The sequence below is a fragment of the Ranitomeya variabilis genome, chromosome 1 (assembly GCF_051348905.1).
Source record: "Ranitomeya variabilis isolate aRanVar5 chromosome 1, aRanVar5.hap1, whole genome shotgun sequence".
NCBI lineage: Eukaryota > Metazoa > Chordata > Amphibia > Anura > Dendrobatidae > Ranitomeya > Ranitomeya variabilis.
Window position 1 is genome coordinate 143,246,557 of NC_135232.1, and position 24,112 is coordinate 143,270,668.

Below are 24,112 nucleotides of genomic sequence, written 5' to 3' on the forward strand. Positions count from 1 at the left end.
ATATACTGCGTGGGCAGTGTTATATACTGCGTGGGCTGTGTTATATACTGCATGGGCTGTGTTATATAGTACGTGGCCTGTGTTATATACTGTGTGGGCTGTGCTATATATTATGTGGGCTGTGCTATATATTACGTGGGTTGTTTTATACTAAGTGGCTGTGCTATATACTACATTGCTGTCTGTGTTACGTAGGCTGAGCTATGTACTATGTGGCTGCTATATACTATGTCGCTGCTATATACTATGTGGCTGTGCTATATACTATGTGGCTGTGCTTTATACTATGTGGCTGCGCTATATACTATGTGGCTTTGTATATATTACGTGGCTTTGTTATATACTACGTGGCTGTGCTAAACGCGATGTACATACATACATATTCTAGAATTCCTGATGTGTTAGAATCGGGCCACCATCTAGTAAATATATAAATATATTTAAAATTATATTACATTTGTCATAATTTTGTATAACACAAAATAACTGTCGGTATATTTAAGATGCTCTAACAACCATCTGTTAGGATATTTCCTAACATGCATCTTTTTAGAGAGTTTTGGAGCCCTTTATTTGGCCCCAGGCTGTGCATATAAACCATCAAACATGGCAATCGCAATTGCCCTTTCAGCAGTTTTTAATTATGACAATCACAGACACATAATCAAGTGTATTAGCTTAATTATTACTGGGCAACTGCCAAAACTGATGTCAATAGCAAAAAGAGAGAGACAAGGAAAAGGAAGTCCTTATAGCACATATGTGAAACTCTGGTCCGTGGGCCGAATCTGGTCTGCAGTAAGAGTATATTTGGCCCGAAATGCCAGGAGTGTCCTACGAGTATATTTAACCTGTCATGCACTTCCCGTCATGGCACGTAATTTTTTTTTCAACATGGTGTCTATTATAAAGTATGGAGCACTAGGTGGGCCCATTATATTGTATGGAGTACTATGTGGGGCGCATTGTACTGTATGGATTACTATGTGGGTCTTTTTATACTGTATGGAGCACTATGTGGGACCATTATACTGTATGGAGCACTATGTGGGGTGAATTATACTGTATTCAGCACTATGTGTGTCCCTTTATACTGTATGGAGCACTTTTTGGAAATGCATTGTACAGCAAGGTGGATTGCTGCTGAGGGGAAAGAAAAAAAAATTATTTAAATCTGCAGCTTAGCAAGTGTGAAGGAGCTGAGTGTGACCTGAGCGTAAGTGCGAACGGCGGTTAGTGTGTGACTTGAGATTCAGTGACTTTGGATTCAGCGAGTTTCCAAGGGAGGAATTTCGGAATTGCTGTCTGTGTTTTATTGATACTTTGCATTTATTTTTTATTTAACATTTCTGTGTGGTGCAATCCCCATTAGGAAATGTGCTCCACTATTGTTAATGCCATCCAGTGCACATCCTGCCACATGTATGCAATCCTTGAGCAGGTCGAGGGTGCATACTGCTGTGCGAGATGTGAGCACGTTGTGCATTTGGAAACCCAGATTCTGAATCTAAATGTACAGCTGGCAACACTGAGATCCATTGACAATATGGAAAGGAGTTTTCTGCTCACTGAGCAGCTGCTCAATGGGATAGATGAGGCGGGGGATGGTAGGATGGAGCTGCAGGACAGTGAAGCAGCAAGCTGGGTGACAGTTAGGAAGCGGGGTAGAGGGAAGAGTGCCAGGGAGGCTAGTCCTGATCTGGCACACCCCAATAAGTTTGCTAAGTTGGCAGATGAGGGGGGTGCCAGTACAGGGGTAGCACTGCTGCAGCCAGGCATGTCCTCTGAAAGCCGAAGGAGTAACTGCTACAGTAAGGAGGGAAACAGGAGAGCAGGGCAGGCAAGACAGGTGCTGGTAGTGGGGGACTCAATTATTAGGTGAAGAGATTGGGCAATCTGTCACAAAGACAGGGATCGTCGAACGGTGTGCTGCCTACCTAGCGCTTGAGTCCAACACTTAGCTGATTGGGTGGACAGATTACTGGGGGGGGACTGGTGAGGACACAGCGGTCATGGTGCACATTGGCACAAATGACAAAGTTACAGGTAGGTGGAAGGTCCTTAAAAACGATTTCAGGGAATTAGGCTGCAAGCTGAAAGCAAGGACCTCCAACGTGGTATTTTCCGAAATACTGCCTGTACCACGTGCCACGCCAGAGAGGCAACGGGAGATTAGGGAGGTTAATAAGTGGCTCAAGAATTGGTGTAGGAAGGAGGGGTTTGGGTTCCTGCAGAACTGAGCCAACTTCTTAGTTGGCTACAGGTTCTACGCTAGGGACGGGCTGCACCTCAATGGGGATGGTGCAACTGTACTGGGGGAGAAAATGGCTAGAAGGTTGGAGGAGTGTTTGAACTAGGGAATGGGGGGAGGGTATTCAATTTATAGGAGGGGAAGATAGTGCAGATAGAGACCTGGGCACAAATAAGGAAGTTGGGGGTGGCGGGGGCTTTGGGGGTGGGGTTAGATCAATTAATAATTTAAGAAAGAATAGAGGTGCAGAGAGATACATAAAATGTATGTATACTAATGCCAGAAGCCTTGCCAACAAAATGGACGAATTAGAATTAATGGTGTTGGAGCATAATTATGACATGGTGGGGATATCTGAAACGTGGCTGGATGAGAGCCATGACTGGGCTGTTAACTTGCAGGGCTATAGTCTGTTCAGAAATGACCGAATGGATAAGCGAGAGGGAGGGGTGTGTCTATGTAAGGAGGTGAAACACAAGAAGAGTCAGGGGACGGTTACCTTCTCGGCTCTGTGCCTGGAACCATTGAACTGTGCTGCAGGTTCCCCAGGGGGCAGACTTAGAGACTGGGACAGGAAGGAAGCTGGGCAGAGAGCGGGAAAGGCATGTGTGCAAGGCAGAGAGCAGCGTGAGCAGAGGTCAGAGCAGGGTGCAGCTGCGCTCCGGGAGAGAGAGAGAGCTCCCGGTCTGAGGACAAATACAGGGAGATTGCCCGGAAAGACTGGAGCTTGTGAGTACATGAAAGCGGACTCTGCTGTGACTGGAGAGGGGTGCTTTGAGAGCCATGTAGAGACATTAGCATGTGCAGAGACTGCGACCCCCTGGTCCCCACGGTATCAGTACAGAGACTGTGATTCCTGGTACAGTGACTTCACAGTGCAGAGCCCCTGATTCCTGGTACAGTGATTTAACAGTGCAGAGCCCCTGATTCCTGTATGTGCTGTAAAAGCTAAAGACTCAGAGCCTGTGCATACCACATTAACTCCCGAAACCCCAGGCAGCAGGCTCCTAGAGACTACTCAGCCCACGGACAACAGAAGGACGACAAGTGCCGCTGTTTCTCGGCGCCTACGCTGGAGAAGACGACCCTTCAAGCAAGTCCTCATCAGACTGATAAGTGTTCTTTTCTCAAGAAATCTTGCTTACTTCTGTTACATTTTTTGACTCCCATATTCTTGCACTGTTTTATTGCTAGTTATTTTCCATTGCTTCCTCTGTCATGATCTCAATGGCAAGAGAACATAGCATAAGCATATATAGGAACTAGCTCTTGGAAGATGGGAACTGAGCTGACCATGAACTAAACCTAACGCACAACTAGCAGTGGCCGGGTAGCATGCCTACGTTGATTCTAGATGCCCAGCACCAGCCGGAGGACTAAATAATGCTAGCAGAGGAAAATATTAGTCCTAGCTCACCTCTAGAGAAATACCCCGAAAGGAGACAGAGGCCCCCCACATGTATTGGCGGTGAATTAAGATGAAATAACAAACGTAGTATGAAAATAGGTTTAGCAAATTTGAGGTCCACTTACTACATAGCAGAAGACAGAAAGGACACTTTCATGGTCAGCTGAAAACCCTATCAAAACACCATCCAGAAATTACTTTAAAACTCTGGCATTAACTCATAACACCAGAGTGGCAATTCCTGTTCACAAGAGCTTTCCAGACACAGTAACGAAACTACAGCTGTGAACTGGAACAAAAATGCAAAAACAAACATGGACAAGAGTCCAACTTATCTAGTAGTTGTCTAGGAGCAGGAACAAGCACAGAGAGGCTTCTGATAACATTGTTGACCGGCAAGCAACTAACAGAGCAGCAAGGTTATATAGCGACTCCCACATCTTGATGGGAACAGGTGAACAGAGAAGATGAAGACACAAGTTCAATTCCACCAGTAGCCACCGGGGGAGCCCAGAATCCAAATTCACAACAGTACCCCCCCCTCAAGGAGGGGGCACCGAACCCTCACCAGAACCACCAGGGCGATCAGGATGGGCCCTATGAAAGGCACGAACCAGATCAGAGGCATGAACATCAGATGCATTCACCCAAGAATTATCCTCCTGGCCGTATCCCTTCCACTTGACCAGATACTGGAGTCTCCGTCTGGAAACACGAGAGTCTAAGATTTTCTCCACAACGTACTCCAACTCACCCTCAACCAACACCGGAGCAGGAGGCTCAACGGAAGGCACAACCGGTACCTCATACCTGCGCAATAATGACCGATGAAAAACATTATGAATAGAAAAGGATGCAGGGAGGTCCAAACGGAAGGAAACAGGGTTAAGAATCTCCAATATCTTATACGGGCCGATGAACCGAGGCTTAAACTTAGGAGAAGAGACCCTCATAGGGACAAAACGAGAAGACAACCACACCAAATCCCCAACACAAAGCCGAGGACCAACACGACGGTGGCGGTTGGCAAAAAGCTGAGTCTTCTCCTGGGACAACCTCAAATTGTCCACCACCTGCCCCCAGATCTGATGCAATCTCTCCACCACAGCATCCACTCCAGGACAATCCGAAGATTCCACCTGACCAGAGGAAAATCGAGGATGAAACCCCGAATTACAGAAAAACGGGGACACCAAAGTGGCAGAGCTGGCCCGATTATTGAGAGCGAACTCCGCCAATGGCAAAAAAGCAACCCAATCATCCTGGTCAGCAGACACAAAACACCTCAGATATGTCTCCAGGGTCTGATTAATCCGCTCGGTCTGGCCATTCGTCTGAGGATGGAAAGCGGACGAAAAAGATAAATCTATGCCCATCCTAGCACAGAATGCCCGCCAAAATCTAGACACGAATTGGGTCCCTCTGTCAGAAACGATATTCTCAGGAATACCATGCAAACGAACAACATTTTGAAAAAACAGAGGAACCAACTCGGAAGAAGAAGGCAACTTGGGCAGAGGAACCAAATGGACCATCTTAGAGAAACGGTCACACACCACCCAGATGACAGACATCTTCTGAGAAACAGGCAGATCTGAAATAAAATCCATCGAGATGTGCGTCCAAGGCCTCTTAGGAATAGGCAAGGGCAACAATAATCCACTAGCCCGAGAACAACAAGGCTTGGCCCGAGCACAAACGTCACAAGACTGCACAAAGCCTCGCACATCTCGTGACAGGGAAGGCCACCAGAAGGACCTTGCCACCAAATCCCTGGTACCAAAAATGCCAGGATGACCTGCCAACGCAGAAGAATGAACCTCAGAGATGACTCTACTGGTCCAATCATCAGGAACAAACAGTTTATCAGGTGGGCAACGATCAGGTCTATCCGCCTGAAACTCCTGCAAGGCCCGCCGCAGGTCTGGAGAAACGGCTGACAATACCACTCCATCCTTAAGGATACCTGTGGGCTCAGAGTTACCAGGCGAGTCAGGCTCAAAACTCCTAGAAAGGGCATCCGCCTTAACATTCTTAGAACCCGGTAGGTATGACACCACAAAATTAAACCGAGAGAAAAATAATGACCAGCGCGCCTGTCTAGGATTCAGGCGCCTGGCGGTCTCAAGATAAATCAAATTTTTGTGGTCAGTCAATACCACCACCTGATGTCTGGCCCCCTCAAGCCAATGGTGCCACTCCTCAAAAGCCCACTTCATGGCCAAAAGCTCCCGATTCCCAACATCATAATTCCGCTCAGCGGGCGAAAATTTACGGGAAAAGAAGGCACAAGGCCTCATCACGGAGCAGTCAGAACTTTTCTGCGACAACACTGCCCCAGCTCCGATCTCAGAAGCGTCGACCTCAACCTGAAAAGGTAGAGCAACATCAGGCTGACGCAACACAGGGGCAGAGGAAAAACGGCGCTTAAGCTCCCGAAAGGCCTCCACAGCATCAGGGGACCAATCAGCAACATCAGCACCCTTCTTAGTCAAATCGGTCAATGGCTTAGCAATATCCGAAAAACCAGCAATAAATCGACGATAAAAGTTAGCAAAGCCCAAAAATTTCTGAAGACTCTTAAGAGAAGAGGGCTGCGTCCAATCACAAATAGCTTGAACCTTGACAGGATCCATTTCAATGGAAGAGGGGGAAAAAAATATATCCCAAAAAGGAAATCCTCTGTACCCCAAAAACACACTTAGAACCCTTCACACACAAAGAATTAGACCGCAAAACCTGAAAAACCCTCCTGACTTGCTGGACATGAGAGTCCCAGTCATCCGAAAAAATCAGAATATCATCCAGATACACAATCATAAATTTATCCAAATAATCGCGAAAAATATCATGCATAAAGGACTGGAAAACTGACGGAGCATTTGAAAGACCAAAAGGCATCACTAAATACTCAAAGTGGCCCTCGGGCGTATTAAATGCGGTTTTCCACTCATCCCCCTGCCTGATTCGCACCAAATTATACGCCCCACGAAGGTCAATCTTAGAGAACCACTTGGCCCCCTTTATGCGAGCAAACAAATCAGTCAGCAACGGCAATGGGTATTGATATTTAACAGTGATTTTATTCAAAAGCCGATAATCAATACATGGTCTCAAAGAGCCGTCTTTTTTTGACACAAAGAAAAAACCGGCTCCTAAGGGAGATGACGATGGACGAATATGTCCCTTTTCCAAGGACTCCTTTATATATTCTCGCATAGCAGCATGTTCAGGCACAGACAGATTAAATAAACGACCCTTTGGGTATTTACTACCCGGGATTAAATCTATGGCACAATCGCACTCTCGGTGCGGAGGTAACGAACCAAGCTTGGATTCTTCAAAGACGTCACGATAGTCAGACAGGAACTCAGGAATTTCAGAGGGAATAGATGATGAAATGGAAACCACAGGTAAATCCCCATGAGCCCCCTTACATCCCCAGCTCAACACAGACATAGCTCTCCAGTCGAGGACTGGGTTGTGAGATTGCAGCCAAGGCAATCCTAGTACCAAATCATCATGTAGATTATACAGCACCAGAAAGCGAATAATCTCCTGGTGATCCGGATTAATACGCATAGTTACTTGTGTCCAGTATTGTGGTTTATTATTAGCCAATGGGGTGGAGTCAATCCCCTTCAGAGGAATAGGAGTCTCCAAAGGCTCTAAATCATACCCACAGCGTTTGGCAAAGGACCAATCCATAAGACTCAAAGCGGCGCCAGAGTCGACATAGGCGTCCGTGGTAATAGATGACAAAGAGCAAATCAGGGTCACAGATAGAATAAACTTAGACGGTAAGGTGCAAATGGAAACAGATTTACCAAGCTTTTTAGTGCGCTTAGAGCATGCTGATATAACATGAGTAGAATCACCACAATAGAAACACAACCCATTTTTCCGTCTAAAATTCTGCCGCTCGCTTCGGGACAGAATTCTATCACACTGCATACTCTCTGGCGACTTCTCAGTGGACACCGCCAGATGGTGCACTGGTTTGCGCTCCCGCAAACGCCTATCGATCTGAATAGCCATTGTCATGGACTCATTCAGACCCGCAGGCACAGGGAACCCCACCATAACATCCTTAATGGCATCAGAGAGACCCTCTCTGAAAGTCGCCGCCAGGGCGCACTCATTCCACTGAGTAAGCACAGACCATTTACGGAATCTTTGGCAGTAAATTTCCGCTTCATCTTGCCCCTGAGATAGGGACATCAAAGTTTTTTCTGCCTGAAGCTCCAAATGAGGTTCGTCATAAAGCAACCCCAAGGCCAGAAAAAACGCATCCACATTGAGCAACGCAGGATCCCCTGGTGTCAATGAAAAAGCCCAGTCCTGAGGGTCGCCCCGGAGCAAGGAAATCACAATCCTGACCTGCTGTGCAGGGTCTCCGGCAGAGCGAGATTTCAGGGACAAAAATAATTTGCAATTATTTCGAAAATTCTGAAACCCAGATCTATTCCCCGAGAAAAATTCCGGCAAAGGAATTCTCGGCTCAGATACAGGTGCATGACAAACAAAATCTTGCAAATTTTGTACCTTCGTGGCGAGATTATTCAAACCTGCAGTTACACTCTGAGGATCCATTACAAACAGGTGGACACAGAGCCATTCAAAGATTAGAAGGAGAGAAAAAAAAAAAAAATTTCAGCAGACTACTTATTTCTCTCCTTTCTCAGCCAAGGATTTTAACCCTTTAGTGGGCCGGTCAAACTGTCATGATCTCAATGGCAAGAGAACATAGCATAAGCATATATAGGAACTAGCTCTTGGAAGATGGGAACTGAGCTGACCATGAACTAAACCTAACGCACAACTAGCAGTGGCCGGGTAGCATGCCTACGTTGATTCTAGATGCCCAGCACCAGCCGGAGGACTAAATAATGCTAGCAGAGGAAAATATTAGTCCTAGCTCACCTCTAGAGAAATACCCCGAAAGGAGACAGAGGCCCCCCACATGTATTGGCGGTGAATTAAGATGAAATAACAAACGTAGTATGAAAATAGGTTTAGCAAATTTGAGGTCCACTTACTACATAGCAGAAGACAGAAAGGACACTTTCATGGTCAGCTGAAAACCCTATCAAAACACCATCCAGAAATTACTTTAAAACTCTGGCATTAACTCATAACACCAGAGTGGCAATTCCTGTTCACAAGAGCTTTCCAGACACAGTAACGAAACTACAGCTGTGAACTGGAACAAAAATGCAAAAACAAACATGGACAAGAGTCCAACTTATCTAGTAGTTGTCTAGGAGCAGGAACAAGCACAGAGAGGCTTCTGATAACATTGTTGACCGGCAAGCAACTAACAGAGCAGCAAGGTTATATAGCGACTCCCACATCTTGATGGGAACAGGTGAACAGAGAAGATGAAGACACAAGTTCAATTCCACCAGTAGCCACCGGGGGAGCCCAGAATCCAAATTCACAACATTCCTCCCTGCGAGGAGAACCTGATTCCTGTTATTAAACCCCTCAACTGTTGGTCTGTCTGTTCCGTGGTGACATACTCAGTACCTGCATACTATTACATTTGGCGTAGTCGGAAGGATGTCACACGGTAGCGCAGACAGGGCAAACCAAGCAGCTGGGGAAGTTCCCAGGTCTAGCATTTCCCTGGGAGCCATGCTGAATAATTTGCCAAGGTCCACTGGGAAGAATGTAATGCTGTGGAGTTGGACGGAGCGTATCCAGGGAATGATGCGGATGCATCCCATGACACCAGCCCTGGAGGCAGAAATTGCATTTATGGCCCTGGAGGGGGAGGCGTGGGATTCTGTCTTGCATAGGTCCCCTCGGGAGAGAGATACCCTGGACAAAGTGCTGCGCATACTTGAGGAGATGCATGGGGACCCCACTGACGTAAGGGAACTTCGCATGCGACTGTTTCACCGGGTACAACGGGAGGGGGAGACCGTGACCCAATTCATGAACGCCCTACAAGAGCTTCACACTGCTATTAAACGAAAGGACGGTGTAGTAGTTGGGTCAGTGGATGTGGTGCTCAGAGATCAGCTGGTGACGGGACTGCGTGATGCAATGATGAAACAGGCACTGCGAGAGCGCATGCGAGTAAAGCGAGACATGACTTTCTCTGAGGTTGGCAGTGAGGCGTGTGTACGAGAACAAGAACAGGGAGTGACGGGGCTGGTGGGAAAGGTGAAGAGCGGGGAGGTAACCACCACCGCAGGCAATATTCCCCAGTGGGTGGAGGACCTGAGAATGCAGATTAGACAGGTTCGTGAAGAAATGGCGGCCTCCAGAAGAACTCTGGCAGAAGGGCCCGGCCCTCTGGTGCGAGACAGAGAAGCTGCCCCCCGAAGGGAGAGTGAAACTAGCAGGAGGAGAAGTCCTCTTACATGCTACACTTGTGGAGAATCCGGCCACATTGCTCAATGGTGTCCCCAGCGGAGCCGACCATCCCCGCGCCCTCCTTTAAACTAGGTGGCTCTGAGCTTGAGGGGCACCGCTCAGAGCGTAAAGAACAGAGGAGGAGTAGTAAAAGTCCCCACAGCCTTGTTTCCACGTGCCCTCTAGTCTGGGCAGAAATCAATGGAAGAGCAGTGCAGTGCTTGATAGACACCGGCTCACAAGTGACCACCATGCCTGAGAGATATTTCTGCCGTCATTTCACAGAGGCGCTACGGCCCGAATGGGGCCCTGTGATCAAACTTATGGTGGCCAATCACTTGCCCATCCCAGTCGCAGGGGTGGTATGGATGAACATAGAGGTCTGCGGAAAAGACCTCGGGAGAAGAGGAGTGGTACTGGTGGATGGAGAGGTAGCTAAAGACCATACCGTGACCCTGGGCATGAATGTGTTAAAAGACCTCGGAAGCTTTGTTTTCAATGAGTCCCCTGAACAGTTTCTGCAACAATGGAGTGACCAAACCCCCCAGAGAAGGGTCTTTCAACAACTGATATGGACCGCTCAGGTATAGGAAGCATACCGCGATGGAAAGGAACTCGGCAAATTCGTCGCCCCCGCCTCAGTCAATCGAGTGTTGCCCCCTGGGCAGATGATGCTTCACCTACCTATATGAGCTGGCATCCCGCTGGAAGGGGTCAAAGTGCAAATTGAGCCCAGCAGAGCTGACCAGCTGCCGTCAGGAATATTGGTCACACGGTCCCTGGCTACCATGCGGGTTGGAACTGTCCTTGTGCGCTGCATAAATTTGGGGGAGACAGATACAACTTTGCCCCCTAGAAGTGAAGTCACTCAAGTCCTGGGCCTCCCAGATGAGTTGGTCCCAACTGAGGCGGTACAGCTGACAGCAAGGCCAGAAGATCCGTGGCTGGTGACCGTCAAAGCGGAGGCAGCTCCGGACCCCAGATTACTGCAAGAAGGGCGCCAGATACTGGAACGCATGAGGGCAGAGCTCTCAGAACTTACTCCACAGCAGGTACCCCAGGTGGAAGCCGTATTGGGGAAATTTCAGGATGCGTTCGCCAAAGATGAAGATGACTTTGGACGTACCACGGCCATCACCCACGAGATACCCACCAGGGATGCGGCACCAATCCGGGAACGGTACCGCCAAATATCCCCACAGATGTACCAGGAGGTGAAGGGAATGCTGTCACACATGCTGAAGAAGGGAGTTATACGCGAGAGTCAGAGCCCGTGGGCTGCCCCTATAGTCTTGGTGAGAAAGAAAGACGGGTCCTTGCTGTTCTGTGTGGACTATCGCCGGCTCAACGCCTGCACAGTGCGGGACTCGTACCCACTGCCCAAGATAGAGGAGTCCCTGACGGCACTAGGGAATGCCAGATATTTCTCCATGTTAGACTTGGCCAGCGGCTACTGGCAGGTGCCCATGTCTGAGCAAGACCGAGCCAAGACGGCTTTCATCCTTCCGATGGGACTGTATGAGTTCCACAGGATGCCCTTTGGCCTAGGAAACACCCCAGGAACATTTCAGCGACTCATGGAGAGATGTCTGGGAGACCTGAACTTTGAAGCCACTTTTATCTACTTGGATGATATCATCGTCCTTGCCCCACCTTTGAGGAGCATCTGCAGAGACTAGAGCAAGTTCTGAGTCAGCTACAGAAGTATGGCTTGAAAGTGAAACCCCAGAAATGTCACCTCTTCCATACCGAGATTGAATACTTGGGACACGTTGTCTCCGCTGAGGGGGTGAGGCCTTCCCAGGAGAAGATCGCTGCGGTACAAGAGTGGCCAACTCCAAAAACTGTGAAAGATGTGCCTGCGTTCCTGGGACTCACAGGATACTTCAGACGCTTCGTAAAAGACTTTACCTGCCTTGCTAATCCACTCCAGGAGTTGTTGAGGGGAGTGCCCTCTTGCGCCAAAAACAGGAACATACAGTGGGGGAAGCGTCAGGAGGAGGCATTCTTGGCTTTGAAGAAGGCTTTGACGGAGGCCCCCGTGCTGGCCTACGATGACTTCACACAACCATTCATCTTGCACACTGATGGGAGCCTGCAGGGCCTCGGGGCCATACTATCGCAGATGCAGGACAGGAAAGAGTGCGTCATCGCATACGCCAGTCGGTCTTTGCATGAATCAGAAAGGAATCCAGAAAACTACAGTTCATTTAAGCTGGAGTTGTTGGTGCTGGTGTGGGCAATGACTGAGAAGTTCGTGGAATATCTTGCTGGCTCAGAAGTTCATGTACGCACTGATAACAATCCGTTGGCCCATCTCGAGAATGCCAAGTTTGGTGCCCTAGAACAACGTTGGGTAGCCCGAATGGCCAATTTCCGATACAGAATTTTGTATAAAAGAGGAGCTGAGAATGTTCATGCGGATGCCCTCTCCCGAGTAATCTGTCGCAAACCAGCACCCAGCCAGGATGAAGAACTGGAAGATGTGGAGGTTCCAGGTTTTGGAGAGACTGCCAGGACGGTGGCAGCGTCGCGGGAAATTGAACAGGAAGAGGCCTGTTTGAACTTGCTGGAGCAGCCCCACGATGAGTGGGTCCGAGTGCAGCAGGAGGATCCGGAGCTAGCTCGTTTGAGAAGGTGGGTCGTGTCTGAACAAATGCCCAATCAGCACGAGAGGAGGTCCATGTCACCTGAAGTACTGAAGATGCTACACCAGTGGGAGAGGCTCCAGTTGCGGGATGGTATCCTGTACCAGAAGGTATTCCTGTAAACAGAACTCAGTCTTGTATGGCAGACGGTGATTCCCTCATCCTTGATAGACCAGGTGGCTAAGGAAGCACATGAGAAAGGAGCACACTTTGGGCCAGAAAAAACTTTCCAGTGGTTACAGCGCCTATTTTATCATCCCCACTTAAGGAACATTGTGGAGAAAGTATGTCAGCAATGCAGAAGTTGTGAGCTGGTCAAACCACCAGAACAACGAGCTCCCACAGAGACGGTGAGGTCTTCTGGCCCCATGGACCTACTGGCAATAGATTACTTGACAATTGGACCAGCACACCAAGGCTATAAGCATTGTTTAGTGATGATAGACCACTTTACTAAATTTGCCGTAGTGACGCCCATGCGGAACCAGACTGCCGATTCTGCTGCTCACGTAATCTGCAAACACTTCATACAGGTGTACGGGTGTCCCAAGCGCATCCATTCTGATCAAGGGGCCTGCTTCCTCAGAAGAGTGATGGAGGAGCTGCACCAGCTGTACAAATTCGATAAGTCCTGGACCACCCCTTATCATCCACAGGGGAATGGAGCTTGTGAAAGATTTAACCGCACTCTGATTCAAATGCTGAGGACCCTGAAAGAGGACCAGAAGGCGAAGTGGACTGAGTCCATCCCTGAATTGGTGTGGGTGTATAACAATCGGAAACACAGCACCACCGGATTCACCCCCTACTCTTTGTTCTTTGGCCGACCCGGGAAGGGGCTGGCAGAGCTGTAGCTGGAACCCGAGGAGGACTACCCACGGATGGGGGTGTACTCCTGGGTTCAAGAACATCGTCGTCGGCTGCGGACAAGTCAACGTCTAATGCAGAACTGACTGCAAGAATTGGAGCATCCCCAGGTAGCTCCTCAAAAAGGGACAGCCCTGCGGCCTGGAGACCGAGTCTTATTGAGGGAAAAGCGCCCACACAACAAACTAGAGTACCGGTGGGAGAAAAGGCTGTACCGAGTGAAGCGGTGGCTCGGCAACGGGGGTCCCATTTATGAGGTGACTCCCACCCGCACACTGCACAGGAATATGTTGTGTCCATGTTTGTCTCGAGATCCTGAAGCAGTCCAAATGGCTCCAGCGCCCCCACCGGCTGCGCCAGTGATCAATGTAGATGTGGAAGACGAGGAAGACTCCCAATCTCTCCCAGGGAACCCAGAAACAGGGCTGGTGCCTGAAACTACCAAAGTATTTGAGGAAGCCTTGACTCCTCCCACAGCAGTTGACACCACAGCCCCTGCTGATTTGAGACGCTCTGAACGTTCAACGTATACGCCCTGTTCGCTACAATCAGGATGATTTCATCTGGCAGCAGATTGTGCAAGGACTGGAAGATTGCCAACAGGAACTCCTGAAAATCTCGCCTGTGGAATGGCGAGCAGAAAGAGGGGGGGAATGTAAGGAGGCGAAACACAAGAAGAGTCAGGGGGCGGTTACCTTCTCGGCTCTGTGCCTGGAACCATTGAGCTGTGCTACAGGTTCCCCAGGTTGCAGACTTAGAGACTGGGACAGGAAGGAAGCTGGGCAGAGAGCGGGAAAGGCACGCGCGCAAGGCAGAGAGCAGCGTGAGCAGTGGTCAGAGCAGGGTGCAGCTGCGCTCCGGGAGAGAGAGAGAGCTCCCGGTCTGAGGACAAATACAGGGAGATTGCCCAGAAAGACTGGAGCTTGTGAGTACATGAAAGCGGACTCTGCTGTGACTGGAGAGGGGTGCTTTGAGAGCCATGTAGAGACATTAGCGTGTGCAGAGACTGCGACCCCCTGGTCCCCACGGTATCAGTACAGAGACTGTGATTCCTGGTACAGTGACTTCACAGTGCAGAGCCCCTGATTCCTGGTACAGTGACTTAACAGTGCAGAGCCCCTGATTCCTGTCTGTGCTGTAAAAGCTAAAGACTCAGAGCCTGTGCATACCACATTAACTCCCGAAACGCCAGGCAGCAGGCTCCTAGAGACTACTCAGCCCACGGACAACAGAGGGACGACAAGTGCCGCTGTTTCTCAGCGCCTACGTTGGAGAAGACGACTCTTCAAGCAAGTCCTCATCAGACTGATAAGTGTTCTTTTCTCAAGAAATCTTGCTTACTTCTGTTACATTGTTTGACTCCCATATTTTTGCACTGTTTTATTGCTAGTTATTTTCCATTGCTTCCTCCCTGCGAGGAGAATCTGATTCCTGTTATTAAACCCCTCAACTGTTGGTCTGTCTGTTCCGTGGTGACATACTCAGTACCTGCATACTATTACATCTATATGTAAAATCATCCTTAAAACCCATCTTGCGTGATAATATAGGTGAATCTAATGAAAATGTAGAGTCCCTGTTGGTGGAGATAAGGGGAGGAGGAAAAAGTAATAAATTACTGATAGGAGTTTGTTATAAAGGTACCTTCACATTAAGCGACGCTGCAGCGATAGCGACAACGATGCCGATCGCTGCAGCGCAGCTGTTTGATCGCTGGGGAGCTGTCACACAGACAGCTCTCCAGCGACCAACGATGCCGAGGTCCCCGGGTAACCAGGGTAAACATCGGGTTACTAAGCGCAGGGCCGCGCTTAGTAACCCGATGTTTACCCTGGTTACCAGCGTAAAATGTAAAAAAACCAAACAGTACATACTTACATTCGCGTCCCCCGGCGTCCGCTTCCTGCACTGACTGAGCGCCGGCCCTAACAGCAGAGCGGTGACGTCACCGCTGTGCTGTACTTTCACTTTCACTTTACGGCGCTCAGTCAGTGTGGGAAGCGGACGCCGGGGGATGCGAAGGTGAGTATGTAGTTTGTTTTTTTTACATTTTACACTGGTAACCAGGGTAAACATCGGGTTACTAAGCGCGGCCCTGCGCTTAGTAACCCGATGTTTACCCTGGTTACCAGTGTAAAACATCGCTGGTATCGTTGCTTTTGGTGTCAAACACGACGATACACGCCGGTCTGACGACCAAATAAAGTTCTGGACTTTGTTCAACGACCAGCGATATCACAGCAGGATCCTGATCGCTGCTGTGTGTCAAACTAAACGATATCGCTAGCCAGGACGCTGCAACGTCACGGATAGCTAGCGATATCGTTTAGTGTGAAGGTACCTTAAGTCTCCAAAAATAATAGAAGCAAGGGAGAATATCCTCATAAAGCAAATAGATGAAGCTGCGACTCAAGGAGAAGTCATTATTATGGGGGACTTCAACTACCCTGAAATAGATTGGGGAACGGAAATCTGCAGTTCCAGCAAAGGTAATCGGTTTTTGACAACTATGAGAGACAATTACCTTTCACAATTGGTTCAGAACCCAACAAGAAGGGGGCACTGCTAGGCCTAATATTAACCAACAGGCCAGACCGCATATCAAATATAAGGGTTGGGGGTCACTTGGGGAATAGTCATCACAAAATAATAAGTTTTCATGTATCCTTTAATAAGATGTGTAGTAGGGGGGTTACAAGGACACTGAACCTCAGGAGGGCAAATTTCCAACGGATGAGAGATGATCTTAGTGCAATTAACTGGGACGATATCCTGAGACATAAAAATACACAAAGAAAATGGGAGACGTTTATTAGCAACCTGGATAGGACCTGTGCACAGTATATACCGTATGGGAATAAACATACTAGAAATAGGAGGAAACCAATATGGCTAAATAGAGCTGTAAGGGGTGCAATAAGTGACAAAAAGAAAGCATTTAGAGAATTAAAGGACGTAGGTAGTGATGAGGCATTAAATAAATACAGAAAATTAAATAAATTCTGTAAAAAGCAAATCAAGGCAGCTAAGATTGAGACAGAGAGACTCATTGCCAGAGAGAGTAAAAATAATCCCAAAATATTCTTTAACTACGTAAATAGTAAGAAACTAAAAAATGATAGTGTTTGCCCTCTTAAACATAGTCTGGGTGAAATGGTGGATGAGGATGAGGAAAAAGCCAATATACTAAATGACTTTTTTTCATCAGTATTTACACAAGAAAATTCCATGGCAGACAATATGATCAGTGATAACAAAAATTCCCCATTAAGTGTCACCTGCTTAACTCAGCAGGAAGTACGTCGGCGTCTAAAAATCACTAAAATTGACAAATCTAGGGCCCGGATGGGATACACCCCCGAGTACTGCAGGAACTAAGTACAGTCATTGATAGACCATTATTTTTAATCTTTAAAGAGTCCATAATAACAGGGTCTGTACCACAGGACTTTCGTATAGCAAATGTGGTGCTAATATTCAAAAAGGGGACAAAAAACTGAACTCGGAAATTATAGGCCAGTAAGCTTAACCTCTACTGTGGGTAAAATCCTGGAGGGCATTCTAAGGGATGCTATACTGGAGTATCTGAAGAGGAATAACCTCATGACCCAACACCAACATGGGTTTACTAGGGACCGTTCCTGTCAGACTAATCTCATCAATTTCTATGAAGAGGTAAGTTACGGACTGGACCAAGGGAATCTAGTGGACGTAGTGTATATGGACTTTTCAAAAGCTTTTGATACGGTGCCACACAAAAGGTTGATACATAAAATGAGAATAATGGGGATAGGGGAAAATATGTGTAAGTTGGTTAAGAGCTGGCTCAGGGATAGGAAACAAAGGGTGGTTATTAATGGAGCACACTTGGACTGGGTCGCAGTTAGCAGTGGGGTACCACAGAGGTCAGTATTGGGCCCTCTTCTTTTTAACATATTTATTAATGATCTTGTAGGGGGCATACAGAGTGGAATTCCAATATTTGCAGATGACACTAAACTCTGCAGGGTAATCAATACAGAGGAGGACAATTTTATATTACAGGATGATTTATGTAAACTAGAAGCTTGGGCTGATAAATGGCAAATGAGCTTTAATGGGGATAAATGTAAGGTCATGCACTTGGGTAGAAGTAATAAGATGTATAACTATGTGCTTAATTCTAAAACTCTGGGCAAAACTGTCAATGAAAAAGATGTGGGAGTATGGGTGAATGCCAAACTCATATTCAGTGGCCAGTGTCAGGCAGCTGCTACAAAGGCAAATAAAATAATGGGATGCATTAAAAGAGGCATAGATGCTCATGAGGAGAACATAATTTTACCTCTATACAAGTCACTAGTTCGACCACACTTAGAATACTGTGTACAGTTATTGTCTCCAGTGTATAAGAAAGACATAGCTGAACTGGAGCGGGTGCAGAGAAGAGCGACCAAGGTTATTAGAGGACTGGGGGGTCTGCAATACCAAGATAGATTATTACACTTGGGGCTATTTAGTTTGGAAAAAGAAGGCTAAGGGGTGATCTTATGTTAATGTATAAATACATGAGGGGACAGTACAAATACCTTTCTGATGATCTTTTTAATCATAGACCTGAGACAGGGACAAGGGGGCATCCTCTATGTCTGGAGGAAAGAAGGTTTAAGCATAATAACAGACGCAGATTCTTTACTGTAAGAGCAGTGAGACTATGGAACTCTCTGCCATATGATGATGTAATGAGTGATTCATTACTTCAATTTAAGAGGGGACTGGATACCTTTCTGGAAAAGTATAATGTTACAGGGTATATACACTAGATTCCTTGTTAGGGTGTTGATCCAGGGAACTAGTCTGATTGCCGTATGTGGAGTCGGGAAGGATTTTTTTTCCCTACTTTAGAGCTTACTCTTTGTCACATGGTTTTTTTTTTGCCTTCCTCTGGATCAACATGTTAAGGCATGTTAGGTTCGGCTACGGGTTGAACTAGATGGACTTAAAGTCTTCCTTCAACCTTAATAACTATGTTACTATGTTACTATGTGGGGCCATTATACTGTTTGGAATACAATATGGGGCCCATTATACTATTTGAAGCACTATGTGGGGCCATTATACTGAAATTTAAAAAAAGCATAGAAATAAATGAAAACTGACGTGTTTTGAATGAAGAACCGCTCTTAATCATAGCATTTTTTTAATTACATGGACTAATAATAAATTAATGGCTTTTATATTTTCCTATGGATGGATGTGCGTTTTTTTCTATTTTTGTTCATTACCGCTGATGCCTGCCAGCTGAACACTGCTCTGTCATTTAGGATCATTCCAGTGGATGTGTATTCTAGCCACATTGGTGAGCTTCCACTCTTTTTTCTTTTTGTCTTTTATACTGTATGGAAAACTGAACGGAGCACTAAATGAAACCTATTACACTGTATGCAGCACTATGTGGGGCCATTATACTGTATGGAGCACTATGTGAGGCCATTATACTCTATGGAAAACTGCGTGGTGCGATTATACTGTATGGAACATTATGTGGGACCTCTATATTGTATTGAACAGTATGTGGGACAATTATACTGTTTGGAGCACTAGTTTAGGGCCATTATACTGAATGAAGCACTATGTAGCACCATTGTACTGTATGAAGCACTATGGCTAGTTTCACACTTGTGTAGGGCAGAGCTGTGGAGGGCTGCGTAGTTCCTCCGTTAAGCCCTGCCCACTGCCACACCTCTTCCATTCAGCTCCACCTACGTCGGCATGTGTCCTGTGTACCTTTAACATTGGGTACACAGCATGTGCACTGCAGATTTTGTTTTCCATAGGTTTACATGGTACTTTAAACTCATGGAAAACTGCTGGGAATCTGCAGTGGCCAATCCGCTGCGGATCCGCAGCAAAATCCACAATGTGTGCACATACCCTTAGGGTACATGATCCTTTTGGGATGTTGGATCGCTTTTTTTCTTTGTTTCTTGTGCTATAGTATTAGGGTATGTATACATGTTAAGTATTTGCAACAGGCATTTCTGCACTAAAAAGGTGTGTCTTGTCAGGAAAAATGTGCTTTTTTAGCGCATTTTTGATGTTTTTTTGTTAGATTTACATGAATGAAAAATGCTGCAAAAATGCTGAAAGAATTGACATGCTGCAGATCTTAAGCTGCTCCATATCTGCAAGAAAAACATAAGCAATGAGTGCATGAGATTTCAGGAATCTAATGCACTTTCTGGTACAGTAAAAAAGGGGAAACGTGCAAAAGTTAAAGCATAACTTAACATGTTTTTTTTTTGTAAGTTTGCACAGCATGGGAATTTATAAAGTGTTGTAAGTCCCTTTATTAGAGGATTTGTCTTCATTCGTGTAAAAAAATACATCTATTTTTTTGCCCCTTAGCTGCTTTGATATCATAATGTACTCTTTTGGAGTACTGATGATGGCAGTGTCAGCCTGGCACCTGTGTCTCACTCGCTATTTAAATTATGACAACCATTAATGAACTACATTTTTCAATTAATTTTCAGTGAATCTGAGAGAATAACAGATGAATTGAATCCCTGTTCTTATGGACTACTAAATCTGCAAATCACTCAATCAGGCAAATGATTTGATCTCCTCTATTCTATCAATGTGCATTCATATATTATGTATTTTTCACCTATTTTGGAAGAAAGGTCACTTATCCCTGAGTTATAATCACTTGATTCGTCATTGCCATATCCACAATACTGTAGCTCGAATATTTGTAATGCTTAAATGATTTGTCCTTGGTCTCCTTTTCCTTAGATGACTCATCTTGTATCTATGGCAGCAGTGACACTGTGAGAAATGAAGGAAGACGTGATAGTTCTGTCATGGTCAGGTGAATAATACTGGGTATTAAATAGTTGTTCTGCTTGAAACAGAAGTCTGATCTTTATCTATACTATACACTAGCCAAAGGATGATCAGTGTCACACCAAATATTGATATCACTTAGATTTCTCTTTTGTTCATTCCCATTGTATTTTGTTAATTGATTGAAAAAAAAATTACACTTCTATTTTTGGAAGCATTCTTACTTTGCAGTATTTTTTTCCACCCTGCCTAAGCCTAAAACTTAAAACTTTTGTACAATACTGTATTTCAGACTACTGTAATAAAAGTAGGCAGCATGCCTTTTAGACGTTCCAGCAAGGTAATCACTATAAAGTATTTCCAGTGTGACCAAAATGTACAAAAACGTTTAAGTATGCCAGGATATTTTTATTCATATCACAATGCCAAACTCGCATAATCTGTGCTGTATGTTGAGCAGGAAGCGTAGGAAGTGCAGAAATTGTATGTTTTTGTATCACTGTGCAGATTTTATACATGAGTGTATGTCCAAATTAACCCCTTAGTGACCGAGTCAATTTTGACCTTATTGACCAAGCCAAATTTTACAATTCTGACCAGTGTCACTTTATATGGTAATAACTCTAGAATATTGCACTTCATGATAGTGGTAAAATTTCTTCAATGTGACTTCAGGTAATTTAAAAAAAAAAAAAAAAGCAGAAATATGGCAAAAATTTTCACATTTTTACTTTTTTTGCCCTTAAGCCCTTTCTGACATCCGATGTACTATCCGTCGAGGTGACCTGGACCTGTCTGACCATCGATGGGATAGTATGTCATGCGCGATCGGCCGCTCTCACAGCTGACACCCGACACTATGTGCCAGGAGCGGAAACGGACTGCTCCCGGCACTTTAACCCCCGGAACACTGCAATCAAACAAGATCGCAGCGTTCGGGTGGCATAGGGAAATATCACGCAGGGAGGGGGCTCCGCTTCCCTGAGACCCTCAAAACAATGCGATGTGATCGCGTTGTTCTGAGGGTCTCCTCCCTGCAGGCCCCCGGATCCAAGATGGCCACAGGGTCCTTCCGGGTCCTGCAGGGAGGTGGCTTGTCAGTGCCTGCTGAGAGCAGGCGCTGAGAAGCCTCCTACACTGCCTGTCAGATCGCTAACCTGACACAGTGCTCTGCAAAGTGTCAGATCAGCGATCTGATTTTATACAGTGATGTCCCACCCTGGGACAATGTAAAAAAGTTTAAAAAAAATTAACATGTGTAAAAATATTTTTTAAAAAATTCCTAAATAAAGAAAAATAAAAAATAAATATTTTTCCAAAAAATAAATTTCTTTATGTAAATAAAAAAAACAATAAAAGTACACATACTTAGTATCGCCACATGCGTAACGACCCTGCTTATAAAACTGTCCCACTAGTTAATCCCTTCAGTGAACACCGTAAAAAAAAAAAAACGAGGCAAAAAACGATGCTTTATCGTCATACTGCCGAACAAAAAAGTGAAATAGCACGCGATCAAAAAGATGGATATAAATAAACATGGTACCGCTGAGAACGTCATCTTGTCCCACAAAAAATGAGCTGCCATACAGCATCATCACCAAAAAGTTTAAAAAGTTATAGCCCTCAGAATAAAGCGATGCAAAAAAATAATTATTTTTTATATAAAATTGTTTTTATTGTATAAAAGCGCCAAAACATAAAAAAATTATATAATGAGGTATTGCTGTAATTGTACTAACTCGAAGAATAAAATTGCTTTATCAATTTTACCACACACGGAGCGGTATGAATGCCCCACCCAAAAGAAATTAATGAATTGCTGGTTTTTGTTCATTCTGCCTCCAAAAATCTTAATTTCAAAAGCGATCAAAAAATGTCTTGTGCCTGAAAATGGCACCAATAAAAACGTCAACTTGTCCCGCAAAAAACAAGACCTCACATGACTCTGTGGGCCAAAATATGGAAAAATTATAGCTCTCAAAATGTGGTGATGCAAAAACTATTTTTTGCAATAAAAAGCGTTTTTTAGTGTGTGACAGCTGCCAAACAAAAATTAGCTATAAATAGTAAATCAAACCCCCATTATCACCCCCTTAGTTAGGGAAAAATAATAATAAAAAAGTATTTATTTCCATTTTCCCGTTAGGGTTAGGGCTATTAGGGCTAAAGTTAGGGTTGGGGTTCAGGCTAAAGTTAGGGGTAGGGTTGGGGCTAAAGTTAGGGTTAGAGTTAAGGTTAGGGTTGGGGCTAGAGATGGGGTTAGGGTTTGGATTACGTTAACAGTTGGTATTAGGTTTGGAATTAGGTTAGGGTTGTGTCAGGGCTAGGTGTGTGGTTAGGGTTAGGGTTGGGGCTAAAGTTAGGGTTCAGGCTAAAGTTAGGGTTGGGGCTAAAGTTAGGGTTAAAGTTATGGTTGGGGCTAGAGATGGGGTTAGGGTTTGGATTACGCTAACGGTTGGGATTAGGGTTGGAATTAGGTTAGGGGTGTGTCAGGGTTGCGGGTGTGGTTAGGGTTAGGGTTGGGATTAGGGTTAGGGGTATGTTGGGGTTAGGGGTGTGGTTAGGGTTGGGATTAGGGCTAGGAATGTGTTCGGTTTAGGGGTGTGGTTAGGGTTATGGTTATGGTTGAAATTATGGTTAGGGGTGTGTTCAGGTTAGGGTTGGAGTTATAATTGGGGGGTTTCCACTGTTTAGGCACATCAGGGGTTCTCCAAACGCGACATGGCGTCAGATCTCAATTCCAGCCAATTCTGCATTGAAAAAGTTAAATGGTACTCCTTCCCTTCCAAGCTCTGGTGTGCTCCCAAACAGTGGTTTACCCCCATATATGGGGTATCAGCATACTCAAGACAAATTGGACAACAACTTTTGTTGTCCAATTTCCCCTGTTACCCTTGGTAAAATGCAAAACTGGGGGCTAAAAATCATTTTTGTGGGGAAAACATATATTTTTTATTTTCACGGCCCTGTGTGTTAGGGGTGAGTTCCTGCCTCTGCACAGGGGGAATCTCAAGCCATCTCTGCTGCGGTCTCCCATTCTTCTCCTGCCGCAGTGGAGCCTGCTCAGCGGAGACGTCGGTCCCAGCGTCTTGCTCAGTCTGACTCTGTGCAGAGGGTTACTGCTGCCTTTCCAGCTTCTGCCGTTGTGGCCAGTACTGGGCAGCGGCGAGCAGACATTTTTGGGACTAATTCCCACTTTTCCCCTTCTGAGCATGCCCAGGGTAAGATCTCTCATTGGAGATCAAGGGTCACATGCTTAGATACTGCAGCAAAACCCATTGGTCCTCTAGGAAGGCCCTGAAGGTGCTCAAACGTCTGTGGCAGCCTCCCATTGGTCCTTCTGGGAAGGTCCTGTACTTGCTGCAGCTATAAAAGGTGCACATGACCGCACGGCCATGCGCTAGTATCAATTCATGGGATGAGTTTTGCGCCAATGTTGTCACTCTTGTGTGTATTCAGGGACCCTGATGAAATAAGCCACTAGAATACAGGCACCTCCGGTGAGGAGATTGTGTGTATGGTTTCAGGGCCCCGGCTGAAATAAGCCAATAGAATACCGGTTCCTCCGGTGAGGAAATTGTATGTTTGTCTCTTTGACTGCGTGACCACAAGCTGCTATCTGCTCGGCAGTTACTGTGTACACCTGTGAGCTAAACAGGACACAGTGCGTTCTTTATAGCAACTCTGTGAAGTAACAGAGTTCGCTTCTACTGCCATATTGTGCTGCCATTTGCCAGCAGCAGG